Source organism: Vicugna pacos, unplaced genomic scaffold, assembly GCF_048564905.1.
Source record: "Vicugna pacos unplaced genomic scaffold, VicPac4 scaffold_20, whole genome shotgun sequence".
NCBI classification, from domain to species: Eukaryota; Metazoa; Chordata; class Mammalia; order Artiodactyla; family Camelidae; genus Vicugna; species Vicugna pacos.
The window spans coordinates 44,633,744-44,656,375 of NW_027328741.1; positions in this window are offsets into that span (position 1 = coordinate 44,633,744).

The window sequence follows — 22,632 nt, forward strand, 5'->3', positions numbered from 1 at the left end:
GATTATATTTCTTCCAGTATACTAATTGTTAACTGTTCATTGAATCCCGAGCTGAAGCTAGGGCCAAGCCTCTGAACCCTTGAATTGGACTGAGGCAGGTACATTCTTCAGTCCACAGAGCCCAGAACAGGATTGTGTCTCCTTTTTAATTTAAGCTTACATCTAAGTTATTTTTCTTTTAATTCTCATTGTTGTCACAACTTATTTTGGCTTTGAACAGCCGTTGACTAATTTATAGAGACTGAACCACTGACTTATTCCTGTTCACCTAGAAATTGCAATAATCTTTCTTTCCTTGGACTACATGGAGTAGAGTTTGCATTGTCATCATTTTGAAAGCAGTCCTCAGTCCTAATAATGCAGAACATTTACAGTTCTTTGCCCAGCTCTTGAGCGAGAATATTTGTTGTGGGTCTCAATGATTATCCTCACATTCTCTAATGCAACCATGAGAAAACACCACATTGTTATCCAAAATCAAGTCTTTGTCAGTATTGACTTCCCATTGCAAAACAGTTAAGAATTGTAGGGGTTCTGAGATTTTCCCATGCTGAGATTTTTAGCAACCTAGCATGTTCCTTTCTTACTGATGCTGTCATGGAGATGAGACCATCGGTCAGAGACAGTGAACTTTATCACTCAGCAGAAGAGCATCCATTTCCTAATCTCAGATGAATACACAGAGTGAAATTTTGATGCCTACAGAAGCAGTGGGCTGTTAACATGAACAATGTTTAAGGCATGGTAAAACTAATTATATTAGTATCTTTATGTATTATTTATTAGAATCACATATTTATTAGTATCTTTACCTAGGATAAGTATATCATAACTCAAATTTACTTGCTGCAGAAACAATCATGAGAAATATCATGGGAAAAATGAATATTGTCTTTCCATTTTTCCTTCTGCATCTATTGAGATATAAATGGCATAGAACATTGTGTAAGTTTAGGTGTCCAGGATATTGGCTTGATTAACAAGTATCTTGAAACAAATATCATAGCAACATTAGGGAGAATTCATTATCTCATTTAGATTCAATATTAAAGAAATACTATTTGCCTTTTGGTTGTGATATAAAACCTTATTGTCTACTTCCTTAACAACATTCATATATAACATAAAGCAGTATTTATTGTAATTTTCATATTACTACGGGGCATCCCTTGAACACGTTTATTTTATGGCTGGAGGTTTATAGCATTTGAGTGCATTAATCAAATTCTCCTTTCCCAACCCCTGCCCCTGTTAACTACAAATCTAATTTCTTTCTAAAAGTATGTTTCTTTACGAAGTGAACATTAATTTATAAACTGTGTTAGTATCTCTTAAACATCAAACTCTTTGCAACTTTTAGTACACTTCAAACTGATAACCAGAATATATCTAGATATGATATGTTGCTATTTAAAGATATTTCGTAGTTATTTACTATTGCCCATACAGCACATTTCTTGACCCTGACTCATTTAATTTGCAACTGGAAAATTTTCTCTCTTAATTTTCATGAAATATTTCTTTTTCCTCACCCCATTTCCCCCATTCTTGTGAACAACCTGTTTCTTTGTATATCTATATCTCCTTTTCTGCTGTGTTATTTTCATTTGTTTTAAATTACAAATATGAGTAAAATCATATATCATATGTCATTCTATTTCTGAATTATTTCACTTAACATATTACCCTTTTGGTCTACAAATTTGTTGCAAATGAAAAAATTATTCTTTTTATAGCTGAGTAACAACCCATTGGAATTTTATCTGTGTGTGTGCATATATATATACATATATATTTATATATACATGTAAATATAGATTAATCAATAAAATCAAAGATAAAAATATAGCTGTGTAGATATATATATTATAAACACACATTATCTTTATCCATCATCTATTGATGAGCAATTAATTTGCTTCTATATCCTGTCTATTGTATATAATGCTGCAGGGAATATATGTTTGAATTTATCTTTTCTGGTTAGTGTTTTTATTTTCTTGGAATAAGTATCCAGATATGGAAATGTTGGATTATATTTCATTTTTAATTTTTCGAGAAAACTGCATACTGTTTTCCACAGTGGCAGCACAAATTTACATTCACTCCAGCAGTGCATCAGGTTTGTTTTTCTTACATACTCACCAACACTTATATTTGTTATCTTTTTGATTATATTCTTTCTGACAGGGCTGACATAAACTCTCATTGTGTTTTGGACTTGCATTCTTCTGATGATTAGTGATGTTGACCGGTTTCATATGCCTGTTGGTTACCTTTTCCCCACTGTATATTCATTTTTTGTAATGGTCTAAATGACCATAACTGTCTGATTTCATTTTTAGGCATTCTTTGTGTGCCATTATTCCCTTTGTTCTGTGCCACTACCAAATTCTTTTTATTACTGTAGCTTTGTATTATAGTTTTAAATCAGGGAAAGTGATACATCCTCTTTGTTGTTTATAAAATAAATTTGTATTTATGGTTTGTTTTTTTCTTTTGTTATTTGTTTTAGTGATTTCAACAATTTTGTGTTTACATGTAAATTTTAGAATTATTTATTGTAAATTATGAAAATGCCCTTGGTATTTTGATAGGCACTGAATTTAATTAGTGTATTTTCTTTGCTAATACTGTCATTGAAACAATATTATTACCTCATCAATGAACACAATATATACTTTCATCTGTTTGCATTATCTTCAATTTCTTTTATAAATATTTCATAGTTTTCTGTGTACAGTTCTTTTACCTCCTTGATTGGATATATTTCCAGGTTTATTTTTTTTGTAATGCAACTCTAAGTGAGACAGTTCCCTCACTTTCTCTATCTGTTAGCTTGTTGTTAGGTGCAGAAATGCAAGATTTCTGTATGTTAATTTTACAATATGAAATTTTATATCAAATGCATTGATAAGCCCTAGTAGTTTTGAGGTGCCATCTTAAGGATTTCTGTTTAAAGTATGTCATCTGCAATCAGATACTTTTATTCCTATTCTAAATTAGCCATATTTTATTTACATTTATTTTGGATAACTATGGCTAGAATTTCCAATACTATTCAGAATAAAAGTTGAAAGAGTGTGCATTCTTGTCTTTTTCCTGTCCATAAAGGAGATGATTTCAGCTTTTAATCAGTGAGTGTCATGTTAGCTGAGTTCTTGTAATATATGATCTTATCTGTGTTGAGGTATGTTTCCTCATGCCCAATTTGAGGAGAAACTTACTCATAAATAGATACTGAATATTTCAAAACATTTTATGACTCTTTTGAAGTGAGCATATTATTTTTTTCTTCAATTTGTTAGTGTGGTGTATCATATTAATTAATTTGTGGGTAATGAATCGCTTTTGCATCCCTTGAATAAAATGGACTAATCATACTGTATAATCCTTTTACTGTATTTTTTTCATTGCTAACATTTTAGTGATGATTTTTACACCTATGCTTATCAGTAGTATTTAACCTGTAATTTTTTGAGGTATTTGTTCCAGTTTTAATAGTAGTGTGATACAGAAAGTTGGGGTAGGAAGCCTTCCTTCCTCTGCAAATTTTTGGAATTCTCTGAGAAGTATAGGTGATAGCTCTTCTCTAATTGTTTGTCAGAATTCACCTGTGAAGCTGTCTAGGCCTGGAATTTTGTTTCTTGGAAGATTTTGTTTAATAACTTATTCAAATTCATTAGTGATAATCTGTTCATATTTTCTCTTTCTCATTCCATCCTGGAGATTATGTCTTTTTAAGAAATTGTCCATTTCTTCTTGGGTTTCCATTTTATTGACATATAATTTGTTGTATCTTCTTATAATGTTTTGTATTTCTTTGATATAAACTGTAACTTCCATTTATTTATGGGCTTATTTATCTGTATTCTGGTTTTACTCATGAGTCTGGTTAAATTTTATCAATTTTATCTATCTTTCAATAGCCATTATTTAGTATGATTGAATGGTTCTATTTTTAATCTTTTTATTCGTGTATCTTATGATCTTTCAGCTGTCTTTCCTTCTACTAACAAGTTTCTTTCATATTTTGCTACATCATCTGTTTGTACGATTATGTTATAAGAGAGAGATATTTCTTATTTGAATAAGTGGGATTATTTTGCTATATTCATCCCTATTAATACTGCTTTTGCTATACCCCATGGTCTTTGTTTTTGTTGTCATTTTCTTTATATATATTTCCTTTGATTTATACAGCAATCCATTGGTTGTTTAATATTGTATGATTTATAATCTAAATTTTAGTATTTTTCTTTTGTTTTTTCCTTTAGAAAATTTCTATTCTCCCAGAATCCATATGTTTCTTCACAAAACAAGGAGAAAAATAATAATATTCAAAATCAGAAGACACAAATTTCCTAAAATTATTTTTGAAAAATGAACAAAGCTGTGGGTATTACCCTCCCTGACTTTAGAACATATTACAAAGCTACAGTATTCAAAACATCAAAATTTATCACTAAAAGACACACATAGATCAATGGAACAATATAAAAAGTCCAGAAATAAACCCACACACATATGGTCAATTAATCCACAATGAAGGAGGCAAGAGTATACAATGGAAAATTGGCAATCCCTTCAACAAGTAGTTCTGGGAAAACAGGACAGTACATGTAAAAAGAAGATGTATGAGCATTTCCTTCCATAGAATACAAAAAAAATGGATTAATTTCCTTAATGTAAAACCTGAAACTATATAATTTCTGACCAAGAACATGAGGAGAACTGACTTTGAGATAAATCATAGCAATATTTATTTTTGATATGTCTCCTAATTAAAAAAAGGAAAATTAATAATAGTTTTAAGTTTACTAAGGAAAAATTAGATTTTCTACGTGATACAGGGATTCTAATTCTTGTATAAGTGTGAAGTGCAAAACCGTTTTCAGAGCAAAGGAAACCTTCTACAAGAAATATGACAACACATAGAATAGAAGGAAAAACTTCAGACAATGAGACCAAGATGGTGTTAATAGCCATAATATATATGTAGCATATTAGACCCAATATTTTAAAACACATGCCCCATCTTAAAAACACTTTAAGGGTCTTCATGTAAACTTTTCAAAAACCGACATGTGGATGATTTTCATGCACATAAAAAGAAACATAATTTTGCTATTCATAAGGGAATCATAAATCAAAACCAGAATGAAATATAATCTCACAGCAACCAAAATGGCTATTAGAAAAGTCTTCAAATGACAACCATCAAAGGATAAAATGGAGCCCAGGTACACTGTTGGTGGAAATAAAAATTGATGCATCCACTTATATAAAAGTATAAACAGTGCACAAATAACTAGAAATAGAAGCATTATATGTTGCAGCAATTCCAGTTTTTGGTATAAATCTGTAAAAACATGAAAACATTAACTTTAAAGGATATTTTACCCCCAATGTTCTTTACATCATCATTTATAATAGCCAAGGATAGATGCAGAAATCAACTGCCCATCAAGAGATGATTGGCTGAAGTAGATGTGAGATATAGGTAACATAATAAATAGTCATTGCCATATCAAAAAATAAAATTCTTCAAATTGGAACAATGTGACTGGACCCAGAGAGTGTTGTATATATGAAAATAAATCATACAGACAAAAACACTTTAAGTTATAACTTACATGAGAAAATTAAAGATATAAGTGTAATAATCATAAAGAAACAGTAACATAATCACATATATATGTGTACTGTTCCAAGTAGTGGTTTCCTTTGGGGACAGACAAGAAGGATGGGGAAGACAGAAATATGCAAGCTACTAGTTATAAATTAGAGGAGCAACAGTGCTATATTTACAGCACAGAAATATTTTAATAATTTAAATGATTTTAAAGAAATTATAGGCATATATTTTAGTAAAATGTGCGTGTATGTGGGAAAAATATTGAAGAAAAGAACCCAGGAAAATAAAATATTTTGTAGTACTATGACATTAAGGGGGGTGATTTGTTCAATTTCTTTATTCTTCTTATAATGTCCTTATTATAATTTAAGCATTTAAATGAAAAAGTATATACTTTGAAAAAAGTGACATAAGTTTAAATTATTTCTGTCTCTCCCCTTAAATCTACAGTCAGTAAAACGTTCACATCTCAACAAAAATAACTACAACACAAAACAATACTCCAGAACGCATATGTACAGCTGACGTTTGGTGGGCTAAAACACATAAAGGAGGCTCTACTGAGGGAAGAGAAGATTTGGTGCCTGCAACCAAGGACCACTGACTAGGGTATCTGAGCCTACAGGTTCAGAGAACCCAGTAGAAACAGGGTCTCAGTGGTTCACACAGCTTCAGCCTCAAACTGCACCAGTACTCATGGTCACAGGTAACTAGGAGGGAGCCACAATGGAGACAGGAATTCCATCCTTCAGACACTCAGACATTCATGACATTGTCCTAACTCCCAATTCATATTGGTGGAGACAAGTTACCTTGCAAAACTGGTCATGGGAAAGGCACTTGCCTGATTCCAATTACCCACCTGTCTTTGCATGTTTCCTCAATGTGTACACTGAGTCTCAAGGCATATCAGATAAAAGGAAGTGTTCACCATACCAGTGACAAGAGTGGCATTAACTACCGGAGAATTCTAAGAAGTGACAATGAAAGCACATCTTTTATCCAGACAGTAACGACTGGAAAGTGCCATTTTGAAATATTATCAGAGGTAGCTCAGGTAAGTAAAACCAAAAATTGTGCAATATTGCAAACAACCAGAAAACAAAAGCAAGGTCTTCAACTCCCAATCTGTTATTTAGTGTCATCAGAGCAGTAAATTACCAAGACCATGACCAATCACAGTAAAATTATAGGGCATGGTAACATACAGATACACAGACACAGACACCAAAACAGACACAGTCACACACGAGCACACACACGCACACACACACAATGTCAACCCTGCAGCAAACTTAAAGTCATGGTATATTGCCATATAATTTAGACTCCAAATAGGTGTCATACAGAATCTCAATACATAAAACAAAACTCAGATATAAGTTTAGTGAGCTTAGGAATAAATTAAATGCTGATAAGCAATACATTACCAAAGAGACTGAAACTATAAAATAACCAAACATAATTGGAGGACGAGATGAACTCAAAAACTGAGACGAAGAATGCAACAGAAAGCACTGGAAGCAGACTGCCTATGTGGAAGAGAATTTACCAAGCTGACCAATACAAAACTAGAAATGATAGAAGAGGGCAGAGATACAAGATATTAAAAAGTGAGGAAATTCTACAATAGCCATCAGACTTCTTCAGGAAATGCACTTTAGTGTGACATCCTGGAGGGAGAAGAAAGTTAGAATGTAGCTGATGGTTTATTTAAAGAAGTAATAGTTGATAACTTCCCAAACCTGTGTAAGGAACTGATATACAAGTCCGTGAGCCAACAAAACACCAATAACTTTAAGGCAAAGAGACATTCAAGATACGTCAGATGCAAATTGACAACTCAATGACAGAGGAAAATTTTAAACGCAGCCAAAAAATATTATAATAATCTACAAAGGAACCTCATTAGGCTTTCAGCAGATTTCTCAGCAGAAAACATTGGCCAAGGGTAAATAAAATGACATTTTCAAACTCCTGAAATAATAAACCTCTCACCCAAGAATACCCTACCTTGCACAGTTATCACTTAGGTATAAAGTGAAAATAAAGTCTTTACCAGACAAAAAAAACCTGAATGAGATGAAAAAACAAAACTGAGACACCTTATACGGGGTGCAGAAAAGAGCTCTACTAAGAAAAATAAGAGAGCAAAAATATGCAAAACATTGAACAAAATGCTAAGTAGACACCATGAGAAATTTGCAACTGTTTCTTTGGGTATGTTTTTAAAAGCTTCTCTACTATATGTATTCAAGAAAGAAAAATAGAAAATCAGGGGCAATAAATATATATACATCAATCTGGTAACAACTTCACAAGAATAAATGAACTAATTTGAGACAGTAATATTAAAAGTTAAAGAGTAAAAATAAATCAATATTAAAGGAGCTGCTATCAGCGGAAAAAGGGCTAAATTATACATGAGATGTTTTATTTTTAATTGAAGTACAGTTGATGTAGTATATTGTGCAGTTTCAGATGTACAGTTAAGGGATACCAACCTCTTTGTGGATAATATTGCATTATAAATTATGACAATATTTTTAACATTAAATTATTCTAAGTTATTGTGTATAATTCCCTGATCTATACAGATTATCTTGTTGCTTCTCTCCTTTATGTATTCTATATTATATCCCTCAATATCATACCATAAAATTGCACTTCCCTTCCACTTTGGTAAAGATAAATGTTTTCCCATATATTTCAGTCTGCTTCAGTCTTGTCTATCTAATCTCTCTTTCTTTCTACCATATCTCTATCAATCATTCAATCAATCAATCAATCTGTCTATCTGTCTATCTATCTATCTATCTATCTATCTATCTATCTTTCTATCTATCATCTATCTATATATCTATCTATCTCTCTATCATTTATTATCCTTCTATCTATCTATTTATCTGCCATCTATCAATAGATAGCTATAGATAGATTTACATAGATATCTGTTATTCTTTAGATTCCAAACATAAATTATATTATATAGTTTTGTCTTTGTATAAGTTACTTCACTAAGCACATTATTTACTAGGTCCTTTCATGACGTTGAAATAGCAATGTGTTATACTATTTCATGGCTGCATTTTATACCATTGCATATTTATAGAAATATCGTATCTTCTTAATTCCATAGTCTACTGTGGACTCTTGGATTGCTTCCCTGTCTTGCATATAATAAACAGTGCTGTTTTGAACATTGATTCTTCTCAATTTATGGTGTTTTCCCCAGATTTTTCTGAGGAGAGTTATTAATGTTTCATATGGTATTTGTTTTTTAGGTTTAAAGAAATCTGACTATTGTTTTCCATAGAAGTTGTTCAAATTTACATTCCTACCAAGAGAATTCAAGAGAATTCTTACTTCCACATGGTCTCCAACACTTTCTATTTGTAGACTTTTAGATAATAGCCATTTGAGAAGTGTGAAGTGATACCTCTTTGTTGTTTTGTTTTGTAATTACCTAATAATTAGTAATGTTGAGCAATTTTATCACTTGCTTGTTGCTCATCTTTATGTTTTCATTGGAAAAATATTAGCTCAGTTACTCTGCCCTTGTTTTTGATTGGGTTTTTGCCTTTCACATTGAGTTGTGTAACCTAAATGTATGTTGCATCTATTTACCTACATCTATTAAACCCTGGTCATTTGCATTGTTTACCGATATGTTCTCCAATTACACAGGCAGCGTTTTCATTTCATTGATTGTGTCCTTAGCTGTGCAGAAGTTTTCAAGTTTGTTTAGGTCCCACTTGCTTATGTTTGCTTTTATTTCTTTTACCTATGGAGACTGATATAAGAAAATATTCCTATGATATATATCCAATAGGGTATCACCTATATTCCCTTCTAGCAGTTTTATAGTATCAGGTCTTATATTTAGGTCCTTAATACACTTGGAGTATATTTTTGTATATGATGTCAGGGAATGCTCTAATTTCACTGTTTTACATGTAGATGTCCAGCTTTCCCAACACCATCCATTGACGTGACATTTTATCCATTGTGTACTCTTGCCTCTTTTATCATAGATTCATTACTCATAGGTGTGTTGAATTATTTCTAGACTGTTTTTATTGATTATATCTCTGTGCCAATTCCATGCTGTTTTTATTCCTGTAGGTTTGTAGTATAGTAAGGTATCTGGGAGGGTAATATCTACAGATTTGTTGTTTTTCTCAAGATCATTTTGGCAATTTTTTAATGGTTTCATGTAAAACAGTTATTTTTTTCTACTTCTACGGAAAACACTATAGCTATCTAACAGGAATTTGCTTAAATCTGCAGGTTTCTTTGTGTAGTACGACTATGTTAACAATACAAACTCTTTCAATCCAAGAGCACAAGACATATTTCCATTTCTTTGAATAATTTTTAATTTCTTTGTCAATGTTTTATAATTTTCAGTGTGTAGACCTTTCCCATATGTGGTTACATTTATTCCAAGATATTCGAGGGGATGGATTTTAAATAGTATTGCTTTCAAAGTCCATTTTAGGGTATCTCATGATTAATGTGTAGAAATGCAAGAGACTTCTTTACATTAATCTTGTACCCTGCTCCTTTGTTGAAATTATTTATTATTCATAATAGGCAGTGTGGATCCATTAGGACTCTCTATGCAGATTGTTATGTCATCAGTACTGGCGACAGTTTTGCCTCTTTCTTTCCATTTTGCATTTCTTTTACTTCCTTTTCTTTTCCTCTTCCTTTATTGTTTTACTGTGGAACAGAAATGGTGAGAGTAGGAGCCCTTATATTTTACCCTAATTTACCCAGAAGGCTTTCAGCTTTTCCCCCTGAGAATTATAAATTGTTTTAAATGGCCTTTATTATGCTGGGAGATGTTCCCATTATACTCACATCCATGAGAGTTCTGATCATGAATGTATGTTGAATTTTGTCAAATGCTTTTTCTGTGTGTATTGACATGGTCCTGTGAATTTTGTCCTTCTTTTGTTAGATATGTGTCATGCTGATTGACCTGTGTATGTTGAACCATCCTTGTGATTCTGGAAGGAATCCAACTGATCATCGTGTATAATCCTTTCTATGTATTGCTGGATTAATTTGTTGATGTTCTTTTGAGGATTTTTGAATGTATATTCATCAAGGATATTGGATTTTCATTTTTTTTTTGGTAGTGTCTTTGGTTTTGTTATCAGGGTAATGGTGGCCTTATAGAATAAATCTGGGAATTTTCCTTCCTCCTGCATTTTTTGAAAGAGTTGGTGGGAAAGAGGTTTCAGTGAAGGCACCCAGGCATTTTGTTCAAGGGGTGTTTTTAAAATTAAAGATTTTATTTAACTTATACTGATTCTGCTTTTCAAGTTTTCTTTTGTGTCTTTATAAAGTGTTTGTAGGCTACACGTTTCTAGAAATGTATCCATTTCTTTAAGGTCGTCCAGTTTTTTGTCACATAACTTCTCACAGTGCTTTCATAATCTTTTTTTGTATTTCTGTAATATCAAATGTTATTTCTACTCTTTCATTTCTTATTTTGTTTGGGTCCATTCTGTGTATTTCTTGATAAGCCTGGCTAAATGCTTACCAGGTTGTTAATATTTTTAAGAAAAAAACTCTTGATTTTAGGACATTTAATTTATTTTTTGATTTTTATTTCATTTATTTTCAAAGTACTCATTAAAGAATTCTTATTCTAATGCCTTTGGGTTTTGCTTGTTTTTATATCAAGTAATTTTGGGTGTTATGCTTGGTCCTTTGTGTCAGGTTTTTCTTGTTCCTTGTAAAAGGCCTTAATTGTTCTAAACTTACTTGATAGATTTGTCTTTGCTGCATCCCATACATTTTATGAAGCTGTGTTTTCATTGTAATTTGTCTCTAGGTATGATTTTATTACCCCTTTGATTTCATAATTGACGTTGTTTTATTTTTTTAAAGGGTGTGGTTTAATCTCATGTTTGTGCTTTTCCTGTTCTTCTTTCTAGAGTTGATGCATTTTTTCATAATTATGAGTATGAAAAAATACTTGCTGTAATCTATATTTGCTTAAAGTTCCTGAGGCACTTTTCATGACATAATTTGTGGTTAATTCCTTAGATAAAATCCTGTGCACACTTGAAAAGTTTATGTGTTCTGATTTTCTGATGCTATGACCAATAAACCAGTTAGGTTCAAATGATCTAATATACTATTAAGACCTCTGTTTCCTTACAGATATTCTTTCTGGTTGAACTGGCCTTCAGAATAAAGAGGTGTTAAATTCATCTACTATTATTGTTTTATAATCAGTTAATTCCTTCATGTCTACTAATATGTCTTTATATAATTTGGATCTGTGGTGTTGGGTCCATATATAATTTAATGAGTGTAATACCCTATTTTAATATTGATCTCTTTTTCATTATATAATCTCATATTTATCTTTCATTGTGGCCCTTATTTTGAAACGTATTTTGTATGAGTTGATCATTGCAATATGCACTTTCTTGTAATTTCCATGAAATATCTCTTCCATCTATTTCCAGGCTGTGTTTATCTTCCACCATAAAGTGAAACTTTTTGGGGGCAGAGGCCAAGATGGTGGATTAGAAGGATGCTCGTTACTCACCATTTCCCACAAATGCACCAAGACTCACACACACAGACCTACTCAGCTAAGCAGAGAACATGCAGAACTCTGCCAGAACATTGTCCTCTTCACTATGTAAACATGTGGAAAAGCTGGTAGGAGAAAAGGAAGAAAGAAAGAAGAAAAGGCAAAACAGAGGGGGTCAGGTCCCCCAGGGAGGGAGCTGCAAAGAAGGGCTGGTGCTCATTCACTGGGTCTCCCCTCTCCAACTGAGAATTCGGAAGGATGGAGGGTGAGCCTCCAAGGCTTGGGTCTGTACAGAGTATAAGTACGCTGACAGAACTAAGTTAAACAAGCAGAGACACCCAGATCAAAATGCAGCCCGGAAGCTGCGGGCAGGGCCATGCTGCACAAGCTGGGTGGTAGATGGGAATGGCTGCACTGTGGCAGCCAGGGGAAATGGAGGGGGCTGTGTGCCATGGCTGTGGGTGCACAGGGCAGAAAAATCTGGGCCCTCCATAAAACAATAGGGCAGATGTGCCCTGTGTGGGGAAGGGTGCATAACCATGTCTGAAAACCCACAAAAGTTTCTAGGTGAAGATAACTGGGGATCAGATACAGCCACCATACCCTCTGGTACTTTGCACCCAGGCAGCAGTGGGGGAAAAATCTGCATGCACCTCTGAGGACATAGCAACCTTAAGGGCCAGACGGAGACTTCTTTACAGCCTGAGGCAGATAGGACACTTCTGTCCTGGTTCCTCAGAAAACTTGATTCACCAAGACAAACAAGGAGCTGGGATTTGGGCCAGACCAGGGACAGGGCTGTTCCTCTGTCTTCCTGGAGCCAACTTCTGGTGTGCAAACCCGAGGCAGACAGTACAGTGACACAGAGCAGCGAAGTGACCAGCACCCTGAGGGGGAGTGTGGCCCCTCACTTTTTGGGCTGGACCGCAGCCCCTGAACATGGTGCCAGGAGATGGTGTGATGCCCACTTCTGCCTGGTCAGTCTGGAACAGCTGACTGCAGCATCCGGCAGGAGAGTGACAAACAAGCCCAAGTCAAAGAGAGCTGCTCCAGATGCAATGTTGGGGGTAAGAGCGATCAGCTTGCCGACAGACACTGGTAGCAGCAGAGTGAGGGCTCCAATGGAGGGCCTCTGATAAAATGAAGATGAGATTCCAAAACAGGATGAATACAGAAAGATTTCACATTAAATATACACAGTCACCAGGAGGACACGGACCACCCCAAAGTTTTAATCTGTTTTTAACTGTTCCATTTTTTATTAACCTCTTAATTTTTACTTCTAAGGCAATTATATACACACCCATTTTAATCCCTTTGAAATTTTTAAAAAATAATTTTATTATTATTGTTTTTCAAAACTCTGCTTCAACTTGATCTTCTATTATGAATTATACAATGTCTTCAAACTTTTGTTTATCCCTTCTTTAAAATTCTCTGTCTCTCTCTCTCTTTTTTTTTCTAAGTTGTATTACCACATAGACATTAGGTAGACAAACTCCTTTAAGACCACATTAGATAACTGATACTCCATACACCACAGTGCCAGAGAGGTAGGAGCAAGATGAACAAGCAGAGAAACCATTCCCAATTAAAAGAACAAAAGAAATTCCCTGAAAGAATGATCAGTGAAATAGACATCGATATCCTACTAGATCAGGAGTTCAGAAGAGGAGTGATCAAATGACTGAAGGAAATAAAGTATTTAGAGATACAAAATATGTCAAAAATGAAATGGAAGCTATAAAGAAGAAATGAGTAGAATATGTAAACTCATTGACTGAGATGAGGATTGATCTAAAGGTGTTGCAATGTTGACTAGATAATGCAGAGGAAAGAATTAGTGACTTAGAGGACAGGACAATTGACAGCACCCAATTAGAAGAGCTACAAGAGAAACAATGAGAAAAAATGAAAAACGCATAAGGAATATATGGGATAATAGAAAGCATGCCAATCTTGGCATGATACAAGTTCCAGAATGGGGGAAAGATTAAAGGGTATTGCTAAGGTGTTCATAGAAATAATGACCGAGAACTTCCCAAATTTAAATAAGGAATCAGATATCCAAGTATAGGAAGCTCAGAGTGTCCCAAAAAGGAAGAACCCAAATACACCCACACCAAGACATATAATTAAGTTGGCCATAGAAAAGGATAAAGGAATGATCCTAAAGGCAGTAAGAGAATAGCAAAGAGTGAGTTACAAGGGAATCCCCATAAGGCTCCCAGCTGATTTCACTACAGAAATACTACAGGCCAGAAGGTACTGGCAAGATATATTCATAGTCCTGAATGAAAAAAATGATATATTGTAGGCTACTTTAACCAGCAATGGTATCCTTTCTGGTAGAAGGAGATATAAAGATTTCACAGACAAGAAAAAGCTACAAGATTTTAGCAATACTAGACCCATGCTAAAAGAAATATTGAAAGGTATACTCTAAAATCAAAAGAAGTAGGATACTGCAGGAATGTTAAACACACAGCTGGAAAGGTGATAACTCATTAATCATAACTAAATTAAACATAAAATTTTTAAAAAAGACATATAAATAATTGAGAGTGGGAGAGAGAGGCAGGAAAATAGAGAATTTTTTTGTCTTTCTTTTAAAATTTTTCTTTCTCAGTAGAATGGGTTTGAGATCTTGTTACTATCAGTTTAATAAAAGCAGTTATAATAATGGTATAAAAGACTTCTATAAAAGGGTAACAAAAAGACAAAAACATATCAGGGAGTCAGTGAAACTAAATAAAATTCATGATAATTCAAAGGAAAATGACCAAACCATAAAAGGAAGATGAAACGAACAAAGAGGAAATATCAAATCAACTGCAAAGATAAGGTCAAAATGGCAATAAATAAAAACATATCATCGATTATTGTAAATTTAATGGACTAAATGCTCCAGTCAAATGTCATTGAGTGGCAGGCTGCATAATAAAGCAAGAACCTTCAATATGCTGCATACAAGAGACCCACTACAGGGAGAAGTATACATATAGATTGAGAGTGAAAGGATGGAAAAGGGTATTCCATACAAATGGAAAAGCCAAAAAAGCAGGTGTTGCAGTATTGATTTCTGACAAAAGAGTCTTTAAAACATAGGCCATAAAGAAAGATAAAGAAGGACATTTTATAATGATTGAAGGAGTGATACAAGATGAGGATAGCACACCCGTTAATACATATGCACCAAATAGAAGAGCACCTAAGTACATAAAATAATTACTAACAGATGTAAAGGGGGATTGTGATGGGAATCTAATCATAGTTGGAATTTACAACACTGAATTAACATCACTGGACCTATCACTGAGACAGAAAATGAATAAGGCAACAGAGAAGTTAAAAAATACAATAGAAATATTACACTTTGTGGATATTTTCAGAGCATTGCCCCCCCACAAATTAGTATATACAATCTTTTCAAGTACACATGGGACATATTCCAGGATTCATGATGTACTTGGGCACAAAAGAATCCTCAGCAATTTTAAGAAGATAGAAATTACCTCAAGCATCTTTTCTGAACACAATGCCATGAAGCTAGAAATCAACAACAGAGAAACAAATGAGAACAAACGGAAAACATGGGGAGTTAACAATATGTTACTAAAAAACGAATGAGTCAAAGAAGAAATCAAAGCTGAAATGAAAAAGAACCTTGAGACAAAAGAAAAGGAAAGCAATACCACACAAAATTTATGGGACACAGCAGAAGCAGTGCTGAGAGGGGAGTTTATAGCCATACAGCCCTTCCTCAAAAAAGAACAATCACAAATTAACAATTTAACCCACCAGCAGAATGAACTAGAAAAAGAAGAACAAGAAACCCCAAAGGGCAGCAGAAGGAAGGAAATCATAAATATTAGGGAGGAAATAAACAAAATAGAGATTCGAAAAATAATTGGAAAAAAATCAACCATTCCAAAAGCTGGTTTTTTGAAAAAGTAAGTAAAAGCAACAATCCTCTGTCCAAACTCAAATAGAAGAAAAGAGAGGGAGCACAAATTATCAAAATAAGATAGAATGGAGAAATTACAACAAATAAAATACAAATACAGTATGTCATACGAGAATATTATGAAAAGTTTATGGAAACAAACTGGATAACCTAGAGGAGATGGAAAGTTTTCTGGAAACATACTGTCCACCAAGACTGATTCAAGACATAACTGATCCCTTGAAAATGCAGAGAAGTAGAAATTAAATCAAAATAGCAATATAAAGCCTCCCTAAAAATAACAGTCCAGGACCGGATGGCTTCACCGAGGAATTCTACCAAATATAGAAAGAAGAACTCATACCAGTTTTTCCCAAACTCTTCCAGAATAATGAAAAAGAAGGAGTACACCCAAAGTCATTCTGTGAAGCCACAATCACCCTGATACCACAACAAGGCAAAGACACTACCAAACAAGAGAATTATAGGTCAATATCACTGATGAACACAGACACCAAAATCCTCACCAAAATAGTAGCAAGCAGAATCCAACAACACAGAAAAAAGATTATACATCATGACCAAGTTGGGATCATGCCAGGGACACAGGGGTGGTTCAACATATGCAAATTAATCAATGAACACAGCGCATCAACAAAAGAAAGTAGCAAATCCACATGATCATCTCAATAGATGCAGGAAAATCATTTGATAGGATTCAACACACACTTATGATAAAAACTCTCACCAAAGTGGGCATAGAGGCAACATAACTCAGCATCATGAAAGCTATAGATAACAAACCTACAGCTAGTATAGTACTCAATGATGAGAAAGTTAAAAACTTCCCACTAAAATCTGGGACAAGGATGCACAGTAACACCACTCCAACTCAATATAAACTTGGAAGACCTAGCCACAGCAATCAAACTAGAGAGAGAAGTAAAAGGGATGCAAATTGGAAGGGAAGTGGTAAAATTATAACTATATGCAGATAATATGTTATTATATATAGAAAACCCTGCAAGATCCAGACAAAAATTACTACAACTGATGGAATAATTCAGCAAGGTAGCAGGTTACAAGATTAAGGTTCAAAAATCAGTGATATTTCTTTATGCTAATGATTCAGATAATACTATAGAGCTACAGTCAACATGACAGCACTGTATTGGTAGGAAAACAGACATATAGGCCAATGGAATAGAACAGAGAGTCCAGAAATAAACCCACAAAATTTTGGTCAATTAATCTTTGACAAAGGAGGCAAGAAAATACAATGGAAAGGAGACAGACTCTTCAGCAAATGATGTTGGGAAAACTGGACAGCAGTATGTAAATCAATGAAGCTAGAACACTCTCAATGAAGCTAGAATACCATACACAAAAATCTCAGAATGGATCAAAGACTTAAACATAAGACTAAATAAATAAACTTCCTAGAGGGAAATATAGGCAAAACACTATCTGATATAAGTCTCGAAAATTTTCTCATAGAAAAAATAAAAGCAAGAATAATCAAATGAGACCTAATGAAACTTACAAGCTTCTGCACAGTAATGAAACCAGAAGTAAAACAAAAACACAACCTACGGAATGGGAAATAAAATTTGCATATGAAACCAACAAAGGCTTGATCTTTAGAGTATATATGCAGCTCATCCAACTGAATAAGAAAAAATAAAAAAAACAATCAAAATGGGCAGAAAGCCTAAACAAGCAATTCTCCAAGGAAGACATACAAATAATCAAAAGGCACATCAAAAAATGCTCAATATCACTGATTATCAGAGAAATGAAAATCAAAACTACAGTGAGGTATCACCTCACACCAACAACTACAAGAACAACATTAAAAACGACAGAATCCTCTTAGCAAATTAGGATTCAGGAAATATATGTCAACATAACTAAAGTCATTAATTACAGACCCACAGACAACATAACATGCAAAAGTGAAATACTGGAAGCCAAATTAAGGAATAAGATAAGGATGCCCATTCTCACCATTTGTATTAAACACAGTACGTGAAGACCTAGCAACAGAATTCGGACAAGAAAAAAAGTTATTCATGTTGGATTCAATGTCGTAAGTCTGTTATTATTTTAGATGACATGATAATCTATATAGAGAACCCTAAAGATTCTCCACACCAAAACAACTAAAACTAATAAAGACATTTAGTAAAGTAGCATGATTCATGATTAATATACAATAACTGTCACATTTCTTTACACTAAGAATGAAATATTCCATAATTTTAAAAAATCCATATGAAATCAGATCAAAAAATGATAAACCTATGAAAAAACCAAGATAAAAAAATCAATAGGACACTGATAAAGAAATTTGAAGATGATGCAAAGAAATGTAAAAAAATCTCATGGTCTTAGTTTAAAGGAATTTATATTGTTAAAATATTCATACTACAAAAGATGTCTACATATATAGAGATTCAGATTGAACTACATGATATTTTCCACAGAACTAAAAACAGTCCTATGATTTGTATGGAACTGCAAAAGAACCAGAACTGCAAAAGTAACAATGAGGGAAAAGAACAAAGTTGGAGGCATAGCCCATAACCCTCCCAGATCTCAGACTATATTACAAAAATACAGTAATCAAAAGAGCACAATGCTGGAAAACAAAGAAATATCTATATCACTGGAATGGAACACAGAGACAGAAATAAAAATCACACATATGGTCAACTAAACTATGACAAAGGAAACAAAATTATACAATGCCTAAAAGACAGTCATCATCAAGTGATGTTAAGAAAGCTAGACAGCTACATGTAAATCAATGAAATTAGAACACTCCCAGAAGAGGCAAGATGGCGGAGTAGAAGGACGCTCGTAAGTCACAATCTCCCACAAATACAGCAATACCCACATCTACAGACCCACTCAACCAACCAGAGTGCCTGCGGAAATCTGACAGAACATCGCCCTCTTCAAAAGATATAGACGCCAAAAATCTGGTAGGGGAAAAGGAAAAAAGAAAGAACAAAAGGCAAAGCAGCACGGGACGGGTCCCGCGGGGAGGGAGCGGCAAAGGAGGGCAGGAGCTCGCTCACTGGGTCTCCCCTCTCCAACTGAGAGGCCAGCGGGACGGAGGGGGAGCCTCTGAGGCTCGGACCTGTACAGAGTAGACCTTGTCTGACAGAACTAAGTTAAACGGGCACAAAGCGTTCTCCCGACACCCAGCCTGAGACGCGGGCAGGCAGCGGTGGGCAGGGCCAGGCTGCACAAGCCGGGTGGAGGACGGGGGCGGCTGCACGGAGGCAGCCCCTGGGAACTGCAAGGGGCTGGGGGTCGTGGCTGTGGGTGTACAGGACAGAAAAACCTGGGCCCTCTAAAACGGCAAGATTGATGTGCTCTCGGGGGAAGGGTGCCTACCCCCATCTCTGAAAACCCGCAGAAACTTTTCAGGGGAAGAGAGGTGGGGCTCAGGCACAGCCGCCAAATTCTCCGGTGCTGAACCCTCAGGCGGGGGCGGGGGCGAAACCTTCATCCGCATTGAAGGGTTTAGCAGCCTCAAAGGCCAGACTGAGACTCGCCTACAGCCCGGGGCAGATAGGATCCTTCCATCCTGGACCCTCAGAGAACTTGCTCCACAAAGACAAACAAGGAGCTGGGTCTTGGCTCGGAGCAGGGATGAGGCTGTCCCTCAGTCTTCCCTGAGCCACCCACGGAGCGCCGACCAGGGCGGAGCGCGCAGCCGCACAGAGCAGCGGAGCTACCAGCGGCGCAGGTAGAGGGAGAGCAGCCCCCGCCTGTCGGGCAAGAACACAGCCCCTGACTGAAGTGCTGGGAGGGGGCACGACCCGCCCTCCTACCTGTCCAGTCTACAACATCTGACTATGGCATCCGGAGGGGCAGTGACCCGCCCGCCCACAGCAGAGGAAAGCTGCATCTGACCCTGGGTTAGGAGGAGGAGCGATCTGCTTGCTGACAGGTGCTGGGAGCAGCACAGATGAGGGCGCCAACAGAGGGTTTATGAAAACAAGCTGAGCTACCAAAACAGGACGAAGACAGAAAGACTTCACATTAAAAGCACACAGACTCCAGGAGAACACCGACAACTCCCTTTTTTTTAAATCTGTTTTTACCTGTTCTATTTTCAATTACACCCTTAATTTTTACTTCTTAATTCATTTCTATTTCTCTTGGGTTTTGATGTCCTGTTATTGATTAGACACAGGTTTCAAATACATCTATTCATTTCCCCACCGCTTCTTTTTTTTTTTTTTAGGTTTTAAAAGGACGTCTCAACCCGATTAATACTCTTCTTCACCTTGCTCTTCTATTATTCATTATACACTGTTTTCAAACCCTCTCTCTCCCTTCTTTTAAAAATCTTTCTCTCTCTCTCTTATTTTTTTTCTTTTTTTCTAAGTTCTATTCCTAAATAGGCACTAGACAGATAAAATCCTTAAGATCCAAAATAGACAACTGATACTCCATAAAGCACAATACCAGAGAGGTATGAGCAAGATTAAAAAGCAGAGAAACCTTTCCCAATTAAAAGAACAAGAGGAATCCCCTGAAAGAAAGATCAATGAACTAGACATTGATAGCCAACTAGATCAAGATTTCAAAAAAGGATTGATCAAATTGCTGAAGGAATAAAAAGAGATAGTGTTTAGAGATATAAAATATGTCAAAAATGAAATTGAAGCTATAAAGAAGAGCCAAGAAGAATGGGTAAACTCATTGACAGAGACAAAGAATGACCTAATAGCTGTGCAATGCTTAGTAGTTAATGCAGAGGGACGAATTAGTGATCTAGAAGACAGAGCAATAGAAAGCACCCATTCAGAAGAACTACTAGATAAGCAAAAAAAAAAAAATGATAATAGCATAAGGGACCTATGGGATAATATAAACAATCCCAATCTTCACATAAGAGGGTTCCCAGAAGGGGAAGAAGAATCAAAGGGGATTGAAAAGGTTTTTGAAGAAATCATGACTGAAAACTTCCCAAACTTAAAGAAGGAATCAGATATCCAAGTACAGGAAGCACAGAGGGTCCCAAACAGGAAGAATCCAAATAGACCCACACCAAGACATTTCATAATCAAGATGGCCAGAGTGAAGGTTAAAGAAATGATTCTTAAGGCAGGAAGAGAAAAGCAAAGAGTGAATTACAAGGGAACCCCCAAAAGGCTCTCAGCTAATTTCTCTACAAAAACACTACAGGCCAGAAAGGAGTGGAAGATATATTCAAAGCCCTGAATGAAAAAATGATGCAGTCTAGGATACTTTATCCAGCAAGGGTATCCTTTAGGATAGAAGGAGAAATAAAGAGTTTCACAGACAAAAAAAAAAAAAAGCTGCAGGAGTTTAGCAACACTAAACCCACGCTAAAAGAAATATTGAAAGGGCTATTCTAAATAGGAAAGCAGCAGGATGCTACAGAAATGAGAAACTCACCACTGGAAAGGTAATAATTCATGAATTACAAATAAAGAAAACATACAAATCACTGAGAGTGGAATAGAGAGGCAGGGAAATATAGAATATTTTTTCTTTCTTATTTAAATTTTCTAAAGCGTAAGATGGGATTGAGATCATGTTACTGTCAGTTTAATAAAAACAGTTATAATAATAGGTTAATAGATTTATAAAAAAGGGTAACCACAAGTCAAAAATTTACAAGGGAGTCACAAAAATTAAATAAAATCCATGATAATACAAAGGAAAATTACCAAACCACAAAAGGAAGAAGAAAGGAACAAAGAGGATATACCAATTCAACTGCAAAGATAAGTTCAAAATGGCAATAAACACACATCTATCATTAATTACTGCAAATGTTAATGGACTAAATGCTCCAGTCAAAAGATATAGAGTGGCAGACTGGATAATAAAGCAAGAACCTTCAAAATGCTGCCTACAAGAAACCCAATTTAGGGAGAAGGACACATATAGATTGAGAGTGAAAGGATGGTAAAGAATATTCCATGCAAATGGAAAAGCCAAAAAAGCAGGTGTTGCAGTACTAATTTCAGACAAAATAAACTTTAAATCAAAGGCCATAAAGAAAGATAAAGAAGGACATTTAATACTGATTAAAGGAGTGATACAAGATGAAGATATTACACTCATCAATATATATACACCCAATATAGGAGCACCTAAGTTCATACAAGAATTACTAACAGAGATAAAGGGGGATATTGATGGGAATACAATCATAGTTGGAGATTTTAACACTGCATTAACATCACTAGACAAATCTTCCAGACAGAAAATAAACAAGGCAACAGAGAAATTAAATACTACAATAGAAAAACTAGATTTGGTGGATATTTTCAGAGCATTACACACCAAAAGAATAGGATATACATTCTTTCCAAGGGAACATGGAACATTTTCCAGGATCGATCATGTGCTTCGGCACAAAAGAAACCTCAACAATTTTAAGAAGATACAAATTATCCCAAGCATCTTTACTGACCACAATGCCATGAAACT